Raw genomic sequence first — 14,297 nt, forward strand, 5'->3', positions numbered from 1 at the left:
TGCGTCTACGTAAAACTACCCTTCAGGAACTTTTTTCTAGATTTAGATAAGAAGTTTTAATTTTGTAAGTAAGTTTAGTAAAAATGAAGCGTTGTTGAAAATAAAACTACTGAGTGAGTTTTGAAGCAAGATCTACATTGGTTAAAGATTTATCACAGTGATTCATTAAGTAACTTAAAACTTTTGAACCTCTACCACGTGCCAGAGTTTCTTTAGCGTTAGCATAGCAATAAAATACCTAAAACATACGTAAGGCCTACTTCAAGTTGTGACGACACCAGATGCTTGAGCTAAGAATAGGCAGAACAGAGTCGCTAACTGCACTGAATTCTTGCAACGATTAACTGAAATCCACTTTTTCTCCAACAACCTGTTGATGTCCGTCAAGGCGAGTCCAAAAGTTGTGGTATGGTGTGCGGTTGACATCTGTGGAATAATTACTTCCCAAACCCTCTTTTCTTTTGTTTTTTGCCACCTAACTTACCTATAGTAACAGCAACTGCCGACCGTTACCGCAATATGTTGCTGAAGTTCCTCATACTGGAATTGCACGCAAGAGAGTTGCTGAATAACAATTGAAGGAGCCCCCAGAGGGTTTGGTAGTTAGAATAGGCCCAATGTATTCCTGTCTGTCGTAAGAGGCGACTAAAAGGATCTCCCATTTTTCGGGCTAATACGTTATGGTCCTCTTTTAGGGTTTGACCTCCACACTGTCCAAGTTTTTCCAAAGTGTGGGCCATTTGGGGAAGGACGCCTTATGTGGATTACGACCTTTTGCAGCTTTTGTTGTCATGGCAATGCAACCCATATTCCAACTATTTGGGCGAGGGCTTCTTAAGGGGTGCATAATCTCCAACGATTGTCCGCTGTCCTCTTTTACCACCCATGGCAATGCTGGATTTCCAAGCACCCAGTACCCAGCACGGTGGAGGGGTCGTCATGTCCCCTTTGGCTGTAGTCCCTGACTACACGAGGACTGCACTGCTGACACCTGAGTTGCAACCTCCCCACGTATGCTGAAGAGTAAATGCCCGTCGTCTCGGGGTATCGGGAGTTCCGGCAACAGCCATCGCACCAGGCAGCCTTTGCTGTGGCTGTGTGGCGCCCCTGGGAAGAGCCCCAGATCGCAGTGGTTGGTATCAGGGCAGATGACCCATAATGAAATGGACCAAGTCATATTTTGCTGGATACGAAATGCTCCCAACAGTCTCTAAGAAAGGGGAAGTTGAACTTAATGCTGAGAAATGTGACCCAAAATCGTTCCCTTCCCCTAGCTTTACCATGGGAGGAACATAGGGCTACAGAAAGAAGAATTCGTCTCGTTATTTAGTGTGCAGCAGAGCCAATGAGGACTCCTTTCTGGCTACAAAGCCTATATTTTTTGTTGAACACCTGGAGGATAAGACTGGAAAAGTGACAGCACTGTCCAAAATGCGCAGTAGGTTAGTCCTGACTGAAACAGCAACCTCAGCCCAATCACGAGCATCACTCGCCTGTGGCAAGCTGGGTGATATTTCCATCTCGGTCACTCCCAATAAAAGCCTCGAGATGGTCCAGGGAGTTATTTTTGATTGCAACCTCCTGTTGCAGTCAGCCGACGAGCTACGGGCCAATTTAGAACGACGGGGCGTTCAGTTCTTCTGGTTCATCTATAGGAGGCCTAAGGATAATAGGGTTGGTACTGGTGTCTTCATCTTAGCCTTTCAGCGTGATTTGTTACCTGGAAAGGTTAAGGTGATGGTATACCGGTGTGATGTGAGACCATACATCCCTCCCCCTATGCAGTACTTTAAGTGCTGGAAATTCGGGCACATGTCCTTCCAGTGCAATTCCAGTGCCACATGTCAACTGTGGAGAGCACCACTCCACCTGCTGTTCAGTAGTCCAAAATTAGAGGAAAATTATGGAGTACAAGATCCTGGACAGGTTGACTTACCAAGAGGTTGATTGAAACATGAAAGCTTGAACCCCATCGCTCCTCATCTAAGCCTTCTCCAGTGGGCCTTCAGGGCTGCCCATCTACATCACCCCTCCTGGTGGTTGGGAGCATATCTTCTTCTGATATTCCCAAAGCTTCCACACACTTTGGCAGCACTGCCCCCCTCCACAAACGCTGGGGCATTGGTCTCCCCCCCCCCTCTGAGCCAGAGAAGCAACAGCCTCTTCTAGCTCCCCTCACATGGAAGTGGTCCCTTGGGATTCTGTCTTCCATGATCTCCCACCATGCTATAGTGGACACCAGCCTATGGCTGAAGGAGGCACTAGCTACTGGTCGAAGGGCTTCATGTCCTTCCTCTGTCACTGATGCTACTTCAGAGAAGCCCTCCCAGCAAGCCCCTAAAGAGCATTGAAAGGGCAAACAGACAAAAAAAGTCTGTTAAGAAATGGGAGACTCCACTAGCCCCCACACCACCACCTCCAAACAATTCCATGTCTGAGGGCAAGGTGGAGACTCTAGCATCCCCAGAGGACCTAAGTGACGCCTCAGACGCTATGGTACCAGACACCAGCACTCAAATGGTGGCAGCAGGTGACCCTGAGGTGTAAACTGTCTCTTTGGTTCTGTCATGCCTTCCCAGAAGACAGAGAGCGTCATCCACCAGTGGAATTGTGGCAGTTTTTTCTCCCACCTGGCTGAGTTATGACAACTGTTAAGCTTTACTCCTGCCTTTTGCATTGCCCTTCAGGAAATTAGGTTTCCAGCAATGCAGACCCCTGCCCTTTTTGGCTATCGGGGGTATTACAAAAATCATACTGACTGTAACAGGATGTTAGGTGGAGACTGCATCAATGTCTTTTCCTCTGTATATAGCGTAGCTGTGCTCCTTCAAACGCCTTTAAAAGCTGTGGCTCACAGGGTGAGGACAAAGCAGGAAGTTACAATCTGCAAGATCTGCCTTCCTCGAGATTGTGAAGTACCACTACATGTATTGGCTGCACTAATTTCCCAACTCCCTCCACCTTTTCTACGTCTGGATGACTTCAACACCCAAAACCCTTTGTGAAGTGGAACCTAGATTACTGACTGTGGTAAAGATGTTGAGCATCTACTAACTCAACTCGACCTTTACCTCTTAAATATTGGTGCCCCCACTCATTTCAGCGTGACATGTGGAACATACTCGGCCACTGAACTCTCCATTTCCAGTTCTGGCCTTCTACCATCTATCCACTGAAGAGGTCACAACAACTTGTGTGGTACTGACTACTTTCCACTCTTCCTGACCCTTGCCCAGCGTCACTCACCTGAATGCTTGCCCAAATCGCTCTTAACAAGGATAACTGGGATGCTTTCACCTCCGCTACCACCACTGGATCTCTCTTGTCTGGCGACATTGATGCGATGATCCAGAACATTACTACTGCCATTGTTGCTCCAGCTGAATCGGCGATCCCTCTTTCCTCAGGTTGCCCCAAGCAGAAGACAGTGCCTTGGTGACTGCTGGAAACTGCAGATGCCATTACAGACCGTAGGTGAACCCTCCAACATCATAATGGCACCTGTCCCTGGAGCACCTCATTGCCTTCAAACAGCTCTGCACCCAGATCTGTCAACTCATCAAACGATGGAAACAGGAGTGTTGGGAACAATATGTCTCCACCATTGGAACACAAACCTCACCTTACCAGGTTTGGACTAAGCTCAGATGCTTTTACAGATATCAGACACCTACAAGTATACTTGGGTTTTCCACAAATGGAGCTGTATACATAGACCGAGACACAATCGCAGAGCACCTTGCTGATCTTCATGCTCACAACTCTGCATCTGAGAATTAACACCCCACCTTTCATCTCCTAAAACAGCAGGTGGAACGACGACACCTATCATTTGCTTCAAGTCGCCCTGAGCCATATAATGCTCCCTTCAGTTTATTCAGTGCCCTAGCCAATTGTCCTGACACATCCCCTGGACCAGACAGCATCTATCTCCAAATGATTAACCATCTGTCAGCGGATTACCAGCGCCACATCCATGCTAACTTCAGCCTCACCTGGAGTAATGGCGAACTCCAGTCGCTCCACCACTGATAACTTGGTATACCTGTAGTCTGCCATCCAAACGGCCTTTTCCCGCCGTCAACACCTTATTAGCGTCTTTTTTGACCCAACTAAAGCATATGACACCGCTTGGCGCCACCATATCCTCGCTGCATTGCACGAGTGGGGTTTCTGGGGCCAGCTCCTGATATTTGTACAGAACTTTTTGTCGCTGCCCACCTTCAGTGTTTGAGTCAGTGCTTCATACAGTTCCCCCCACATCCAAGAGAATGGGGTCCTGCAGGGCTCTGTACTGAGTCTCCCACTCTTTTAGTGGCCATTAATGGTTTTGCAGCGGCGGTTGGGTACTCTGCATCATCCTTTTTATGTACTGACGACTTTTGTATTTGCTTTTGCTCTTCTACTGTTGGTGTGGCTGAACGTCGATTACAGGGAGCCATACGAAAGGCGCAGTCTTGAGCCCTCACTCACAGCTTTCAGTTTTCAGCTGCCAAGACTTGTGTCATGAGCTTCTGTCATCATCGTACTGTCCACCTACATCTGGAACTGTACCTTGACAACAAACTACTTAATGTAGTGGAGACTTATCGCTTTTTAGGGCTGGTTTTCGACGCCCATTTATCTTGGCTTCCCCAACTTCGTCAGCTTAAGGTAAAGCGCGGTGGTATCTAAACATTCATGGATGCCCAAGCCACACTAACTGGAGCGCACATTGCCCTACACTTCTGCAGCTTACAAAGCCCCTGTGAAATCACGTCTTGACTATGTGAGCCTGTCATATGGTTCGACCATATACACCACTGTGGAGTTCGACTTGCGACAGGAACATACCGAATGAGCCCAGTGAACAGCCCCCTCCTGGAAGCTGGAGTTCCTCCATTGTGAATCAGGCTTGCGCATTATACTGCCCACATTTATAGTTCGCCTCAATATCCAAATTACTTTCTCCTTTTCCCTAACATGGCGACCCAACTCTCGCAATAGCGGCCCAGGTTGGGGATTACAATTACAGTCCACGTCTAGTCCCTTCTCACTGAACTTGAGACTTCCTGTGGATCCACTCATGTACACCTTCATGGTGCATGCCTTGGCGACAGCTTCGTCTGGACCTACTGCAAGGCCCAAAGGGCTCAGTTCCACCTGTGGCCCTCCACCGGCACTTTTTCTGTATTCTCATCGAGTTCCAGGGTTCAGAACTAATCTACACTGATGGCTCAAGGCTCGATGGCCATGTTGGCTTTTCTTACGCTTAAGTTGGGCATACTGAACAGCGCGCCTTGCCAGATGGATGCAGCGTTTTCAGTGCAGAGTTGGTAGCCAACTCTCGCCCTCTTGAGCATATCCGTTCCTGCGCAGTTGAGTCCTGTAGCAACTCCTTAAGCAGCCTATAAGTTCTCGACCACTGCTTCATTCAACATCCTTTGGTAATGACTACCCCGGAGTCTCTTTAGGCCCTTGGAAACAGTGGATGTTCAGTGGCCTTCATTTGGACCCCAAGACATGTTGAGATCCTGGGCAATAAATTTGCTGACAGACTGGTCAGCCAGGCTACAGGTAAACAGGTACACTGGAAACTGATCTCCGATTGATCTTACGCTGTAAAGATTTTGGGATCTGGGATACCGAATGGTGCACCCTCAGATATCAAATAAATTGCATGTTATCAACAGTCAACGAATGTATGGAGGTCATCCATGTGAACCACCTGCAGGGATTCTGTTATCCTTGCTGGCTCCACATCAGACGTACTTCGTTGACTCACTGTCATCTCCTACATTGGAGGACCCACCTCAGTGTTGCTGTGCTTCCCACTTAACTGTGGCCCAAATCTTGTTGGACTGCCAGTTTTAGCCGCCCTGGGATGGACAGCCACACTACCTATGGTGTTAGGTGACAACGCCTCAATTGCTGATCTAGTTCTACGTTTTCTACTAGAGGGAGGTCTTTATCGCTAAATCTAAGGATGGGCGTCTAGTCTTCTCTCTTAAGCCTTCACCCTCCCAATTTTTTAAATCTTCCTCGATCTTTCTTTGCTGTTTGTTCGCCTTGATGTTCGGCTTTTCCCAATTTGTGTTTTTCTAGTCTTGTGGTTTTCGGCTGGAGCGTATGGTGTGTTGCAGAGTGGCTGGCTCATCATTTTTTATTCTTGTGATCAGCCAGCCCAGGCCATCTGCTATATTATTTTAATGCTTCCACCGCTTTTCTCCCTTTTAGTGCACGTTTTCTCCTTTTGGTTTGCTTCTTTCGTTTTGTCTTTCAGTGTGGTTCCCAGTTAGTTTTACGCCTTTTCGCACGTTCCCTGTCTCCTTTTGGAAATGATTTTAACCCGAGACCTGTTTACAGGGGGAAAAAGGGACTGATGAGCCTGTAGTCTGGTCCCTTTACTCTCCAAACCAATCAACCAAGAACTGAAGGATCCAGGGAAAAAACCAGGTCAGTCACTTTTTCAAATGAACTCCTAAAGCGAATTTTTAATTTCAAAACGTAGTAAATACTTTTCATACAAAGTATTGTTCTCAAACAAAGCGAAATACTGTAATACTGTGCTTCTTGAACAAAATTAGATGGTTTTTATAGTGAGTACCATAAGTAGGAAGAAACTAAATCAAAAATTTCACACTCAGACTACCAAATTTCCGAGGAAGAAACCAGGTAAGTCTCCTGAAACAGAAAGAGAACGAAACATATGAGTCAGCTATGTTTAGTTATCATTTCAAATATTTTTATTAGCGCCAATAAAATTCTTCTGCGTTTGAGGCAACTACAAAACTGCGACGTTTCGGCGACTGTTGCAAGGCGCCTTCCTCAGGGTGTATTGCTGACTGCTGAATGAGCACTATTTTAGTTACTTATATGCTATGGAGGAGTGGATATGAGGGTGAGGAGGAAGGGTATTAGGAGTTCTTTTTACTGGTCTTTGATTTTCGTGTTGTCAATTGCGGAAATAGGCGTTTTCTATTGGAGTTTCCTTTATTGCTTGCCATTGGTGGAAATCGGCAAATAGGAAACTGAGCGGCGACTGCAGCGTAGCGTTGTTTACTAACTGCCTAGTATCGACTAGGGCGCGTCAGCACTCTGTGTACCTCCGCCGCTGTGGCCTACAGCGCGCCTGATGCTTTGCTAGAGCTGTCCTTCCGCAAAGCTGTCACTGCTGGCAGCCAAGACCCTGCAAGTCGGTACCCGCCTTCTCTATTCATCTTGTCGGGTCACTTGGCTATTTCTATAGCCTCTCTAACTTTCCTCCTCAAACTAAACGGTCGTTTCGCCTGTACGCGGGCCTCTTGAAATTCGATCTTCATCCTGCACTGTTCCTGATGTTCTGCCAATGCTGATTTGTTGCATTGTGTGAGACGGATATATCTCTCGTGTTCAATTAACCTTGTGCTTTTTGGACACCCTGTCTCACCTATATACACTATATGAGCAGACGGACGGTGTAGCTATGGGTTCCCCTCTTTCGCATGCCGCAGCAGACATTTTTATGCTAGCGTTCGAAGAAACAGCACCCCAGTACTCACCATTACGCCCAGAATGCTGGCTACGATACGTTGATGACACATTTGTTCTCTAGCCACACGGAGAAGAAGAGCTTCAGAACTTCCACCAACATTTCAACCAGCAGCACACCAAAATTCATTTCACCAAGGAGATAGAAAAGAACGGGGTATTGCCTTTTCTCGACATGGAAGTTCACCGTAAGCCTGACGGGAAGCTTAGACACAGAGTTTATAGGAAGCCCACCAACACGGGACAGATACCTGCATGCATCCTCCCACCGCCATCCTACGCAAAAGAAATCGGCACTGCAGACTTTAACTAAGAGAGCCTACAGGATCAGCGATGAACACAATCTGAAAGCTGAACTACAGAACCTCAGGTCCATTTTTGGAGCTAATGGCTACGACATGAGGATGATACACAAAACCATGGCGCCGATGAAGAAGGACTCTCTCTCTCTCTCTCTCTCTCTCTCTCTCTCTCTCTCTCTCTCTCCCTCTCTCCTTATTGTTTTTATAACATTCAATGGAGTAAAATAACGAACTATAAAAACTTCGCTGACGTCACCCGGTAGAGAACTCGATAAGATATTACCAGGTATCTCTTCTGTCATATATCAAAAACAAGTACTGTCTGCATGTTGACATTGAGCATATTAAATATACATGTATTGGTCCACTGGAACAAGTGGTCAGTGATCGAAGTCGCTTGCACAGACCTATGTAAAGTTTTGTCGCCCTTACTGTAGGAGGACCATATCCCACAGACTGTCAGTTGTAAGAGATGGTTCCTGTGTTGTTCTTTCATAAGGAGTTTGATACAATGTTTTTCTGCTCTGACACATCCAAGCAGTGCATGACTATAGCTTTGAGCACCACCATACAGTCTGATTTTCCAGCACCACTTTGAGTTCTGCGCCAAGTGCTAAACCTGCGTTAAAATGAGATGTTTCACTCTGCAGCGGAGTGTGCGCTGATATGAAACTTCCTGGCAGATTAAAACTGTGTGCCCGACCGAGACTCGAACTCGGGACCTTTGCCTTTCGCGGGCAAGTGCTCTACCAACTGAGCTACCGAAGCACGACTCACGCCCGGTACCCACAGCTTTACTTCTGCCAGTACCTCGTCTCCTACCTTCCAAACTTTACAGAAGCTCTCCTGCGAACCTTGCAGAACTAGCACTCCTGAAAGAAAGGATATTGCGGAGACATGGCTTAGCCACAGCCTGGGGGATGTTTCCAGAATGAGATTTTTCACTCTGCAGCGGAGTGTGCGCTGATATGAAACTTCCTGGCAGATTAAAACTGTGTGCCCGACCGAGACTCGAACTCGGGACCTTTGCCTTTCGCGGGCAAGTGCTCTACCAACTGAGCTACCGAAGCACGACTCACGCCCGGTACCCACAGCTTTACTTCTGCCAGTACCTCGTCTCCTACCTTCCAAACTTTACAGAAGCTCTCCTGCGAACCTTGCAGAACTAGCACTCCTGAAAGAAAGGATATTGCGGAGACATGGCTTAGCCACAGCCTGGAGGATGTTTCCAGAATGAGATTTTTCACTCTGCAGCGGAGTGTGCGCTGATATGAAACTTCCTGGCAGATTAAAACTGTGTGCCCGACCGAGACTCGAACTCGGGACCTTTGCCTTTCGCGGGCAAGTGCTCTACCAACTGAGCTACCGAAGCACGACTCACGCCCAGTACCCACAGCTTTACTTCTGCCAGGAAGTTTCATATCTGCGTTAAAATGTTCCAATCCATTGGCTCTCACAGAAAGCTGAACATCGCTTGATGTAAGTCAAGCTGGTACCACACACAGGATGATTGAAAAAATAAAAGACAGAGGTAGTGTTTCTGAGAAAAATGCGGAAGACATCTCAATATCTAAACTGTTAGAGTTTGCTGCCTTGTGGAGGGCCCCCATACAGCTCTCCAAAGGTGGTGACCTCAACATTTAAACTCATGTTCCACAGTGACGGGTTAACAGATGTCTAGATGTTTCATTTTCAAAGAGACCAAGAGCACTGATTTCTCATACTGGCAGGGCATATTGCACCCTGTTATATGATCCCTGTTTTGGTGTCCTAGGTATTAGTCGTCCTGACCCCCAAATTTTCGGACACTTACAATGGCTTACAATGCATAACCACAAGTGGAACAAGGCGGTATTCTGCATGGCTTAAGCCCACAGGGCACGGATAGTATGTACCATCAGTTGTCAATCCCATTGGTGGAGGAATGGAATGATTTTCATACACCCAGGCGAGCATGTAAGTACCATTATCCCTCTATATTTTTTGTTATATTTTACTCAATTACTCGAGGTCCAAACCGCCGCTCTTGACGATTTGGTCAACAAAACGTCTCATCACGTCGATCTCGTGATGCTATCAGCCAATGACATCGCAGCACGGTTATCAGTTTCTGTATCCTTGTAAACCAACCCCTCCATTACTTTGCGAGGGCCATATAAACGTGGACACATTGTGAGCCCTGTTACACTGCCTACACCACGTGACGCAAATACTGTTTCTTAGTGTAGGAAATAGCCATCAGCAGAGCGGAGGTGCAAAAACTACATTCCATAGCTGAAAGACTTTATAAATCCGGTAAAATTTTATTACAATTGGCTGTCTCTCGCTGTGTTGATGGGAGTCACAAACGATTCTCGCATCTGTGGATCCTGAGAAAAACTCTAGATGGCCTCTCTATGCATCTTGTAACTGTTTCTCTGTCTTTTACCAACCCATTCTGCAACATTGTCTCTGATTTAATTTGGAATTGACCAAAAGTAGAACCACACTACACACAGTACATTCGACATCTCAGTAACGAACAGAATGAGCTGAGTTCCAAGTAATCAATATAACTCGATATTTTCCTTTTAGAAAGAGCGTAACATGTCTTCCAAACTTGCGCAACTGACCAATGCCTGTGATGTAGACCAGTATTCTCATTTCAATACTGTGACTACCATCCTGTGAAGACCGCTCTACACCAACCTTACTGACGTCACTCATCCAATTACACATGATCTCACCAGATGCATGCATGCTGAGGAGGTTAGCACCCTTTACTGGTGTATAGCAGATATGATCCTGATACTTTTGAGAGTGTTGTGGTGACATAACAGACGATTAAGAAGAGGGAGAAGAACCATAAGGTTTATGTATGATGGAGCTCCAGGCGGAAGGAGTTTGAAACATTTTATGTAAGCCGTTTCTGCTATAAATGCTCTAGTACTATTGCAGTATTTGGATTCCATATCAGGAAGATGTTGAAAAGAGAGAAATGATTGGAGAACATAAACACATACTCCTAAGCGGCTACACAGTTCCTCACTTAAACATGCTATAATGTTAAAGCAGTGTGGCTTCCACTATATTAGTCGCGTAAAATGCAACGCTGTTAATACCACAATGCAGGAAATATATTTCCAACACCTGATATACATTCACCCTGAAAGTTTTCTGTCCCACTCTCTATGGCGAGAAACTTTAAAATATTAAAACTATTACCTTCTACACCAAAGGAAAAGAAACGCAGTTTCTTTGTGATACATGGTACTATATAGTTTCCTGGAGGTGTATAGTGCTCACTGTTCACATCCAGTTACGGTTCAGAAATTTTGCTGTGCTGACATCAGTCGTATAAAATGATTGTCATCGATGGAAAATGCACGAAACTATGACACCTTATGAGGTAATAGACCAATGCATGGTAGCGCTGTTTGACATGGCAAATTACATGCCATGTTGCACTAACCCCATGAACAGAACACAGTTACGAAGCTGAAGACTCAATTTATGTACAAGATGTGGCAATGGAATGGAGTACTTTGCATACATCTTTGTTCATCTAGAGGAAGGTCCAAAATAGGTTTTCCATCGGTTTGATGGACATGGATTCATCACACATGCGCTGGAAGTCCTCTGATAACAGCAACCCACTGTTATCGATCGGAGGTAGATGGCACTCGAAGTCATACACAGAACATGCAGTTGTATATGAATCGAACGCTGGTTATACCAAACAATTGATACATCCCAAGGCAACAACAGAAAAAAGGTTAAATGCGTAATTAATGACCTGCCACAACATCTCCCTCTCTCTAGAATGCATTATCTGTCTACCATCAAATCATACCTCACTACAACCCATCTCAACCGATTACTCCATCTACTTTCTATTATCCTTTAACACGTGGTTCTCTTTTCTAGGAAAGCAGTAAAGGCAGCAGTCAACTTGCGCATATCACTATTACCTCAATAGACATACAGTATAATGTTGTTGAATAAACTATACAGTAACTGTGTTGTAAAGTATTTATGAGCTGACACTGCATGGTCGTGGTTGTCGGAGAGTACTGAGAAGCACATTGTAAATGCTCATTGTTAGGGTTTAGAAGATGTAAATAGTCTTGCACAGGCTCAAACATATGGTTCATTCTGTAATTGTATACAGCAGTCCCCAAGCTGGTAATACAATGCTCTTTAGCTAAGGACACTTTATAAAAATCTATAAATCAGTTGCCAGTAACTTTGGGGTCACACTTGAGTTTTTGATCTGACATATATAAATTTATTACTCTACATTTGGTAGTTATCCACAATAAACAATCTGTTCCAGCTGTCTTATCGCTGTCCACGAAAAATGACTGTGTCTCTGGTTCCCGGTGCTTCCATGTCAACTTTCTCTCATATTCCTCTTGCTGTCACAAACTCGTTCCCATGTAAAAGAATTTTCCTGCATCAAGTAGACGTGTAAGTATTCCCCAATTCTCCCTCAGTTTCCTCACATTTTTGCGTATTTTTGCTCAATTGTTAATTTTCGTAATTTTACCGATTTTATGTCACTTCTGCTCATGTGATCAGGACATCACTTCTAGCCATGTATTCTAAAATTGCTTGTAAATGCAGTACAGTTGTGAAACATAGCGCAATTGCGCAATTTTCCTGTATGTGTTTAGTGGAAACGTTATGGTAGAGAAGTTCTCAAACGTTGGTGTATACAGGACCTCAGATCTATTTAGCACTTCGATCTACTTGTAGAGTAAATTTGATTACTTGATTTATGTATTGTTTCTGTGTGGTACTCAATGTTGAAAATATGTTTTTATTAAGAAGAAGGATCTTCATAAGATCTTGTTGAGTGTTGTAAGTGATTTATTTGAACCTGTAAATTGTTAAACAATTAATTTCATGGGGTAGTGCAAGTCCCTCTATTTTGATATCAAAATTGCGTCTCTGTCCCTTTGCCCCCATCATTAGCCAATAGAAACACAGTATTCTGAGGATAGATGGAAACCTCCATCTGTGTGTTTGAAGACGTTGGTTCACACACGCAAACAGGAAGTAACCACTTGAGAAAGACAGTGGCAGTAAGCAAGAGTGGAATTTCCCAGTCAACAGAATGCCATCACTTGATGGCTTGTTAGGGGCCATGAGAGCAAAGGAAGCTGATATCTGGTCCGTGGTCAGTGATATTTAATACTGCGATGTGTAATTAGGACACTGGGTGGTTTTGGTCCTCTGTGGCGGCGCCTGAACGACAGATACATGAACGGCAGACCCCGGTCAGCGGCTACTATACCACACTTCATTCCATTCCTCAGGGCTTGCAGTTATTATATAATGGGAAGGAGGCTGAGAGGTGCAGACATGAGGTCTACCCAAGTGGGGGAGTCTTGTCTGCTGCTAATTGATTAAGCAAAGAATTTGCATTAATATATTATTGACATTGATTTCAATTTCGTAGCATGAGATCCTTCCTCTCCAGCACAGACTGAGTCCTTTTCCCGCCAATTTCCAGATGGTGGTGGGGTGGGGGCATGAGGATTTGGAGGGAGGTCTGGGGGATATCACAGAGGGGGAGGGGTAAATTAATTTATCGATTTAATTAATTAGTCAATTAATTTTATATCAAAGGTGTGCTTGTATTGGTGAGGAGGTTTACCAAAGGGGTGTGGGAAGTGGGTAGTGAGTGGGAGGGGAGGGGGGGTTTTCTCAGAAGAACTGATTATTCCCAGGGGGTCAACAACCAATTAACAGTACAATAGGTTAAAGGGAAGGGGAGGGATCTTAAATCAGTCAAGTTTGACTCTGAATGTATGATTGCCCCTGAATGTATGCAACCTGCACCAGCGAAATGTGCCAGAATGAAGGTTACTCTTCTACTGCTAGTTATATCCACTTTCGCTGATTGTACGTTTTGAAATGCTTCTTTTTCTGAAGAATGAACACTGCAGACAATTTTGTTTCAAAAATTATCTCAAAAATGTTAGCTGTGGGGATAACACAAATTGTTTCCGCCGACAGTGCAAATGTAGATTCGTTACTGAAAATATGCAAAATATGAAAAAGGTTTATGTACAGCCTTGAATGTAATAAACATATTATTTGCTCCTTTTTTGTTGGTTTTTGTAATTAGATGTTTCATACTGACATCAATAAATATTTCTTTTAGACGTATAAGAATGGCTTCATGGAGTTCGCATAGTTCCATGGCAGATGAAGTTCTGGCTGTTCGTGTAATCAGCTGCTGGGAAGAGGTTACAGAAGAGCATGCAGAATGTTTCAGAGGAGACTCTGTTGCAGGTAATGTGTCTGTAACTACTATTTCTAGAATTTGAAACACTATTATACTCCTGATGGTAGTCTGGATAATGTGATGTGAAGTGGTTGAGTAGATGAAACATCTAGTACAGACACAGTAGGTATAACAGACTGTTTGCCTGTGCTTGAAGAAGCATTTCACGAAAGTCATGAATTTTACTGTGATACTGAAGTGGCTGCAAATGT

Source organism: Schistocerca americana, chromosome 3 (assembly GCF_021461395.2).
Source record: "Schistocerca americana isolate TAMUIC-IGC-003095 chromosome 3, iqSchAmer2.1, whole genome shotgun sequence".
Taxonomy (NCBI): Eukaryota; Metazoa; Arthropoda; class Insecta; order Orthoptera; family Acrididae; genus Schistocerca; species Schistocerca americana.